A 6,661-nucleotide genomic window follows, 5' to 3' on the forward strand; every position below is an offset into this window, starting at 1 on the left:
CACCAACTCAGATAACTGCCTCCCTCGGGGAAGCACAAAAGTGTAGTAATAATCACCGCTCTGGTTGCTAATTTTCACGGATTATAGTGGCTTTGTGCTCTGATTTCATTGCCACGAGGCTTGCGGCGGTAGACAGTCAGTACATATTTTGTAGATAGGGACCAACACGTAGGTAGTGGATTAAGCTGTACAAATGTGAATAAAGGTTGTTTAATAATGTGTTTCTTGAATAAATAATTTTCTATAGAACCTGTTTGAAGCAAAATCATATTCGAAAGCCTTTAAGATTTACGTTGTTTCATGAATGCCAGAAAAGAAGAGGATAAACTAGGATATATTAATATCTTACTTAATGAACCCCGTTTTAAACCTCTAAGGTACGCAAAAACCTGTCTTACTTAAGAACATGTTTCGGAAGACCTTCCTTAACATGGGAACTTTCCATCTACTGGGTACACCACCATCAGGGACTAATCGTCTGGTTTCCGATTAGTTATTTTGTTATACTTTCTTAGGTTAAACTCGAGACTCTCGCTGGGGACGAGATCTCGCAGTCACCAGGGGTTCTCAAACTCTTCTCTTCAGCGTCGGCTCTTAGCACTGATCAAAAGTCCAAACAATTTTGATTACGGTTTTAACTACTCTTATCTTTATTAATTTTACTTGTGTGGGTGTGTAGACGGGGCTGGCCGGCAGGGGAGGATCTTCCAGGTAGATTCCGAGGGGCGCACACTGCTATGGAGTCACTTGTTGTCGCAGGCTGGATGATTTGGCTCGGGGCTTTGGCTTACGGGTGGACAATCCAATCGCGGTTTTCCACATGGGTGGTGGTCCTGGGGTTTTGAGTATGCTGGCTACAAACGGCGTTAACCACGGGCTGCTCAAACGGGTGTTTCCTTGGCAGGAGGGTATGGCAACCATAAACGGCCCTAGCCGATACCAAATGGATCCTAAAGGGAATTTGGGGAGATTTTAGGGTACACAAATGCCACATATTTCTTCACAGGTTAGGTAACCTGACTCTCACGGGTTTCCTGGCGTGGTTCTGAAACTTGCACTGTACTATTTAGTACCGCTATATCATCACTGGTACTCCTAATACGTTGCCTAAGTCGCTGGAACACTTGTATTTCTTAACTGTTTTTCTAGACGTCTCGATAGCTTCAAGTCTCAATTGGTAAAGACTGACTTGATCCGATTTTCCTCGTGGCATATCCAAATCCTTACCTCCCTTCCCCCATTTCCCTGCCCCCGTTAACCCTCCATTGCTTTTCCTTTTAATCCTTCCAATCGTTATTGGTGATGGTTCGAATAATAATGCTTTCACCCTAGAGACTAAGCATTATTGTTGTAGTGAATGAATTGGCTGAAAACTGATTAGTTGTTTCATTAGAGCTCTTACCGTATTGTACCATAAATACGTTACACTCGGATACTGTACTAAAAAATACCAATCTGCTTTGGGAAAAGCGATTTTGTCATCAAATCAACATAAAACTTCAAATTCTCTTTTTCATCACTTTATTTCAATTAACATTCAACATTAATATAGATCCATTTCAAATGATTTCGTCTGTGCAAAATCGTGTTTGCTATCTTTTTGTCAATCGAATCACTCCAAATGTTATTCTATCAATGTACGACAATATGAACTACATTTCCTGCGTAAGTGATAGGTCGTCGACTAATAAAACTCCGTCGTAACGGATTTGTGCTCACCATCGTCATCAGTTTTCTCCTGCCCGTGTGATGGGCTTACGGTTGCCCATGTGAAAAACAAGTGGACGCGCAAATTAATTTTCCCAATTTTCATCCTTCGTTACACATTTTGTAAATCCTCTGTCGGTTTTTGAGGCTATTTGCGGCGTATATTTCCCCTAACCAATACCTATTTATCTTCACGTGCAATGAATTTATATCTAACAGCCCAATTATTTCGATTAGGTACACTACTACGACGATATGCTGTTCCAGAGATACATTTTTAAATGACAGGCATCAAGAGTCGATTGAGAAATTAGATAATTAGTGTAGCTTTCCGTATTGGAATGTGTGAGCTTGAATAGTGTTGCATTATGCAAGAAGTTATATTGAGCGGAAATGTAGACTACATATGAATTAAAATATTGAACAATTAGATATTACAAATTTCATCAAAGTAATTAGGAAGGTCACATAATATCTTTTGAAAGCAACGTAACAAGAGAATACGCAAATCAATTCGTTGGATCTTATATAAAGCTAAATAACTATTTTGTTGTGATATAAACGCTTTTTTAAACTGTTTGTTAAGAATAAACTTGAACTGCTCTATGAAATTGTAAGGTTTCCGTTATGAGTAGCAATATATTGAAAGCTTTCTCTTCTACTGGGTAGGAATTATCACCATTCTGTTTGTTTCCCCTTGTTTGTGCATTTTGGGGGTTTTCGTAATTGATTTATTGACAACACAATCATGATAGAGCATTCTGAAGCAAACTCAAACGCCGAAACAATAATGGCTATGGCTGAAGTTGTTCAAACACGTACAGTACAGTTTGTATTACATTCATCGAACGATGTGGTTGGACATTTATCCGCCCTCATTCTGGGAATTGACGTTCATAAGAGTTCGTGTTGTAGTTTTGTGGCGTTTTTTTCTTGTTCTGTGATTCGATATCTTTATTACAATAATAATGGTTTTCACATAAAAATTTCCCTATCTCTGGTTTTAGTAAAACACCTTTTTTTTCGATTTTGCTTGGTTTGACAAATTGAATTCCAACAATCTTCATCTTTATTTTATTATATTTTATCATTAGTTTTCGTACACCATCGAGAATTGGTTTTTGGCTTATCTATTAGGAGTGCAAATTTGTTGAGTGATAAATGTGTGTTGTTCTCGAACTGTTTTCCTTAAATATTTAATTCTCTACTTTTAAAAGGAAGTTAAGACTGGTCAATTGTCAAGAATTTAGTAAAGATAATTGGAGAAATGTTGAGTACGTTTTGTTTTCGACCTGATGAAACACATCAATTCTTGATGTTATAAAACCACAATAAAAATGTCGTTCTCTAGGAGGAAGTAAAAGAGATTGGCGCATCAACTCAACCTTCCCGTTTATTATATTATCTTTGGGTCATTTTTGTTAACGAAAATTTCGATTGGTTTTGCTGAAAGAAACATACCTTAATGCTGGACAGACAACTTCGCGAACCTGGAGGAACAAAAAAGACTCTACATATTGGTAATGAACCTTCAGTCCAGCAACTCCTTATCATATTTGCAAGGTGTCTGAAACCCTCGAGCATTTGTATACCATGAACAGGTACCGAAGGAGTGCAAACAAGGATTATATGCCCAATCCCAAGGTTTTTTTAGGAGTAGATTATGTACCAATTGAGACAGTAGAGTAAAGTGGGGCAATAGTTCGAGTGGGGTAAGAGTTTCTTTTTAACATTTCCAGCTTATTTCAAAACAAATCTTATAAATGGTGGTTCGAATGCTATTCAAGTAAGAAACTTTCTATCCAAATATCATAAAAATCGATTGAGATTTGGAAAAGTTATGGCTTTTTGTTGTTTTCCGACGTGAATATTGTAATTTTTGGTCAAACTTTCGTTGCATGGAACCAATTGAAGATAAAATCTTTTTCAATATTTTATGTAAGGGCGTTTCTAGGCCTATCATAAGGTTGCTTTGAGGTGTATTAGTTTTTGCATAGATGCTTGAAAACAATTTTTGGCCCATAGTGGGGCAAAAGTTCGACCCATGTATAAAATCACGGAAAACTTTGCAAATTGCCTAAAATCCACATATTATCTTTAAATTCAGTTAAATTTGTCTGATCGTGGGAAAATTGTCACCAAAATTTTACATTTCCCCATAGTTTTGTGAAAAACTGCTATTTTTGAGTATATTACTATTAAACCGGTTTTGAGCAATTTTTTGATGAAAATTTAGTGTGTATTTTTCGTCAAACTTAAGTTTACGGCTGGTGTAAAGTATGCCTATCATAAAAGGATCGATATTTTGTGTTTTAGCCAGCGAACTTTTGCTCCACACTAGATTCGAACTCTTGCCCCACCGGTGGGTCAAAAGTTCGAATAAGACAATTAATTTTGAAACTGTTATAACTAAAAATGGGTAAATATTTTGACACAAGTTTGTTCAGCAAAATTATAGCCAATATGTTGACGGTTCACTGAGTTTCCCTGGAAACTTTGATTATACCACTAAGGTCGAACTTCTGCCCCACCTTACTCTTTGTATCAGTAAAAGAAAACCAATTCATGGATGTATTGAACATTGAAAGAAAAGATAGGAAGAGCAGGACTAAAGCTGCAGTGTTATTTCGAAGGAATGCATTCAACAGAAAAATTGCAATTAATACGAAGAATTTCGGTTAATATAAAAACAAGTTTAAAACCCATTCTTCTTAAATTTGCAACTGTAATTCAGGTTTGTAGTGGAAGATATGTTCACTTATTTTAATTCAAACTTTAATTTCTATTGGAACAGAAAATTTGATATAGTTAAACAAAAAATCAAAGTTTCCATAAAAGTATGAAATTCTAGAGGCATAAATAGTTTTAAAGCGCATATTTAAACAATGTGGTTGGTAAATGCTGGGCATGGCAAATCATTGGTACCTTGCGTACCTCGGTACCCCTGCTATCAGCGAAGAGAAACTTGGCAGGCGAGGAAGTTGGCAAGAATTTGTTCGCTGGCTAAGTGGCAGCAAGAATGGGATGCCTCCGAGAAAGGCAGGTGGATCCACAGGCTCAACCCGAATCTATCGGCCTGGATGAACAGGGAGCACGGAGAAGTGAACTGTCAGGTCACGGCTGCTTCAAGCAGTATCTGCATTGATTCGGCCATGCGTCTTCACCATTCTGTCATGAGTGTATGGAGATTGAAGAAACGCCAGAACATGTTGTCTTCGACTGCCCGAGGTTCAACGTAGAACGAAACACGGTGGCGACTGCTTTTGGTGAGTACTTCAGCGTAGACGGTGTGGTCACCGGAATGATAAGCGATCCCAATCTTTGGAATATGATGGCCAACATGGTGGTGCAAATAATGACTGGCCTACAGTGCAACTGGCGAGAAGAGCAGCGAAACGATACGCAGAGAGCAGCGCATGACGTCGGGTCGTCGGGGCGCTGATGCACCGGAAGCCAAGCTCTCACCGAAATTGTCGGGCTAACCTCGGCACTCGATAAGTCAGTCTGTTGATGAGAGGAGACCATCGGGCGCGATCGGAGTAGGCTTGATCCTCCATCGAGGACAAGACCGAGTAGAACGTACGTAACGTAATATCGGTAATAAATCGTCGAGGCATCTGGGAAGTCACCCTCCAACCGGAATTGCAGAACCGACCCTGACACTTGGCCGACCAGCATCGAGTCGGAGTAGGCTAGATCCTCCGCCAGGGACTAGCTGAGTAGATCGTGGAACAGCACCGGCAAATGATCGTCGGGGCGCCTGTGAACCGGAAGTTTCCTTCCACCGGAATCGCAGGATCGACCTCGGCATTTGCCCGGATAGCATAGGTTCGGAAGATCTTCCGCCGCCGTGGAAATCTTCGTCAGAGTAGGATAGGTCCACCGTTGGGAGCTTTTCTGAGTAGTGCGACCGTATCACCGGCTTGAGTCGTCGGAGCGCCAGTGAACTGGAAACCATCCTCCAATCGGAATCTCTGGGCCTACTTCGGCAATCCATCGGCCAACAACGGAGTATGAACAACGCGTAACGTTACCGGTTTCGGGAGATATTCAGACAAGCTGAAGTTAATCATGAAGGGTCTCTTGCGCCGTGGTCGCAATAGATGTGAAAAACGCATTCAACAGCGCCAGCTGGGAGGCAATCGCCGCAGCAATGCACAGAATTCATGTTCTCAACTTTATAAGGAAGATCCTGAAGAGCTACTTCTAGAGCAGAATCTTGGTGTACGAAACAAAAGGAGGTCGGGAGTTATTGCAAGTGACTGCGGTCGTCCTTCAAGGTTCTATTTTCGGTCCAACTATTTCAAAGGGGATGTACGACGGAGTCTTGATACTGCAGCTACCCAGGAAGTTGAAGATTGTTGGTTTAGTGATGGACGAGATGCTGGAAGAAGTGGAGATGCTAGTGATGGAAACAATTGACGCAATCGAGAGCTGGATGAACGGAGGAAAACTGCATTCAGCTTACGACAAAACATACATCGATATTGAGGTATGAAGTTCCTGTTTGGGGCAAGGCACTGGAAACGAAGCGGAACAGTGAAAAGCTGAACAGAGCGATTCGGATGATCGCAGTGCAAGTCGCGAGTGCCACCCGAAGAAGCAGCGGAAGAGCTGGCCCTCCATCGTTCCAGTTGGCGTAATCGGCAGCTGAACGAGAGTCCATGGATTTTTCACCTAACACCGGCGATGTGTACAACATCGACATCACACTTGCCGAACTTCTGTGGGCTCTCGACAAAGGGCGAGGCGCCTCAACAGGTGCTTTTTCTATAGAGTACCCTCTTCTTCAACGTCTCTCTCTGTCTGTGAAGATGACGTTTCTTGAGGTCTTCAATGTAATTTGGCGAAGTGACGAGTTCCCCGTCAGCTGGCGGAATACTATCGAGGTTCCCATCATGAAACCAAATTGCCAGGACTCCGCACCGGCTGTCTTCCGATCAATCTCGCTCAC

This window comes from Aedes aegypti, chromosome 1 (genome assembly GCF_002204515.2).
Source record: "Aedes aegypti strain LVP_AGWG chromosome 1, AaegL5.0 Primary Assembly, whole genome shotgun sequence".
NCBI classification, from domain to species: Eukaryota; Metazoa; Arthropoda; class Insecta; order Diptera; family Culicidae; genus Aedes; species Aedes aegypti.